Here is a 3,008-nt window from a genome sequence, read left to right on the forward strand (position 1 = left end):
GTAAGATTTCCAAGAAGCAGCTGGTGGCTTTTAATTGTCACCTTGCGGTTCAAACAGACCTTTCAGTCCAGTGCTTATCCTTCAGCGCCACATCAGGACTCCTGGCAAAGGGGTGGGGACAACAAGAAAAGAGGAAGTCCCCAATGAAATGGATTAACACAGTGGCTACAACAATGGGCTGTCAAACACAACGATTGTGAGGATTGCACTGAACTGGGCAGCATTTCATTCTGCAGTACAGAGGATTGCTATGAACCTAACAACAACAATAGCGCCCGTCATTACAATGTTCTAAGTCTAGAGTATAAAATTCATAAATGGTTGCTTATTGGACCTTGAAATATATAGAGGCTTGATGATTTAGTAGATCAAGAAAAATTTTGTCTTCTTGTATCAAATCTTCAACTATCCTCAAAATTCCAGCTCAAAGCATCCATATCTTGGAAATTGTCTTTTCAATTACTATCTGCCACAATAGTTTTATTTTGCACTCATATTCAGGGGTTTCAAAAGTTCATGGAACAATTCCACTGTCTTTCAAGTTCCATTTTTCCCTAAGTTTTATAAAGCTGCCTCATATAGTTATTTAGCACCAGTCATATACCAGCACTGTTCTAGGGACTGTTTAGGAGCTGAATACACAGCAGTAAAAAGACCATAATCGCTTCCCCAACAGAGCTAACATTCTACGATATAGAAGATCAATAATTAATATAATCATTAATATTATTAATACAGTTAATAAGGTGCTGTGATGGCCTAACAGTTAAGCACTACAGTATTTTGGTGGTGGTGGTGGTTGTTAGGTGCCATTGGGTCAGTACCGACTCACAGCGACCCTATGCACAACAGAACGAAACACTGCTCAATCCTGGGCCAACCTCACAACTGTTACCATGCTTGAGCCCATTGTTGCTGCCATATTGCCAATCCATCTCACTAGGGGTCTTCCTCTCTTTCTCTGACCCTCCACCTGGCTGTTGTTAGCTACCATCAAGTCGGTTCTGACTCACAGCAAACTTACACACAACAGAATAAAACACTGCCCCCTCCTGCGCCATCCTCTCAATTGTCCTTACACTGGAACCCATAGCTGATGCCACTGTGCCAATCCATCTTGCTGGGGGTCCTCCTCTTTCTCCCTGACCCTCCAGTTTACCAAGCATGATGTCCTTCTCCAGGGACTGGTCCCACCTGATGATGAGACAAGGACTGGTCCCACTTGATGATGTGTCTTAAGGATGAGAGCATTCTAGCTGTACTTCTTCCAGCACACATTTGTTTGTTCTTCTGACAGAATCCATGATATTTTTAATATTCTCCTCCAACACTATAACTCAAATTCGTCAATTCTTCTGCAGATCTTCCCTATTCATAGTCCAAGTTTCACATGCATATGAGGCTACTGAAAATACCATGACTAAGGTCATGCACACCCTAGTCCTCACACTGACAGCCTTGCTCTTGAACACTTTTAAGAGATCTTGTACAGTAGATTTGCCTAATGCAATGTCATTTGATTTCTTGACTTTTGCTTCCATGAGTGTTGATGGCTAATCCAAGCAAAATGAAAGTTTTGACAACTTCAATCTTTTCTTCATTTACCATGATGTTATTTATTGGTCCAGTGATGAGGATTATTTCCTTTACACAGAGGTTTATGTAGCCCATACTGAAGACTGTATGTAGTCTTTGATCTTCAGCAGTTAAGTATTTTAAATTCTCTGCTTTCAGCAAGCAAGGTTGTATCATCTGCATATTGCAAGTTGTTTATGAGTCTTCTTCCAACCCTGATGACATGTTTTTCTTCATATAATCCAGCTTCTTAGATTATTTGCTCAGCATACAGATTGAATTAGTATGGTGAAAAAAACAACCCTGGTTCATACCTTTCTTAATTTTAATCCATTCAATGTCCCCTTGTTCTGTCTAAACAATTGCCTCTTGGTCTATGTACAGGTTCCTCATGAGAACAATTAAGTGTTCATGAATACTCATTCTCTGCAGTGCTGTCCACAGCTTGTCATGATCCACACAGTCAAAAGCCTTTGTATAGTCAATAAGACACAAATAAGCGTCTTTCTGGTATCCTCTGCCTTCAGTCAAGATTCATCTGACATCAACATTGATATCCCTTATTCCACATCCTCATCTGATCTGGCTTTAAGTTCTGTAAGTTTGCTGTCAATGTACTGTCATAGCCATTTTCGATACAGCTATTATCTTTAGCAAAATTTTACTTGCATGTGATATTAATGATACAGTATAATGATTTCCACATTCCATTCAGTCATCTCTCTTTGGGATGGGCACAAATAAGGATCTCTGCCAATCACTTGGTCACATAGCTGTCTTCCAAATTTCTTGGCATAGATGAGTGAGTGGCTACAGTGCTGCATCAGTTTGTTGAAAGATTTCAATTTGTATTTCATCCATTCCTGGAGCCTTATTCTTGGTCAATGCTTTCAATTGCACCTTGAACTTCTTCCTTCAGTACCACTGGCTCTTGAACAAATCTTGAAACAGTAAAACATCTTCCATTTCTTTTTGTTACAGTGACTCTTTGTCTTCTTTTCATCTTCTTTTGATGCCTTCTGAATTCATTCAATGTTCTGCCCACAGAATCCTTTGTTATGCCAGAATTCAGGGTCTCCAAAGACCACCAAGGAGCCGACGCCAATGCAAGTGCACAAGGGTTGTTTATTCAAGCTCCAGCTCGGACCCCACCTGCATCCAACGCAGCGGATGAGGGATGGAGGCCCCCCTGAACCCTTAGTTACTCAAGCCCAAGCTCAGACTCCACCTGCATCCGACGCAGCAGATGAGGGATTGAGCCCCCCCCGAACCCTTTGTCTGTGGGGTTTTATAGAGTTTTCAAACAAGCTTAGGTTTTTCAGCTTTACAATATTTGGATTGGTTGACATTTGGCAAAGTATGAGATGTTACAGTTTAATTGATCAGTACTGGTGGTCTTTTGTTCCTAGGCTAGGATAAGGAAAACATCTGGC

The sequence above is a fragment of the Chrysochloris asiatica genome, unplaced genomic scaffold (genome assembly GCF_000296735.1).
Source record: "Chrysochloris asiatica unplaced genomic scaffold, ChrAsi1.0 scaffold00067, whole genome shotgun sequence".
NCBI lineage: Eukaryota > Metazoa > Chordata > Mammalia > Afrosoricida > Chrysochloridae > Chrysochloris > Chrysochloris asiatica.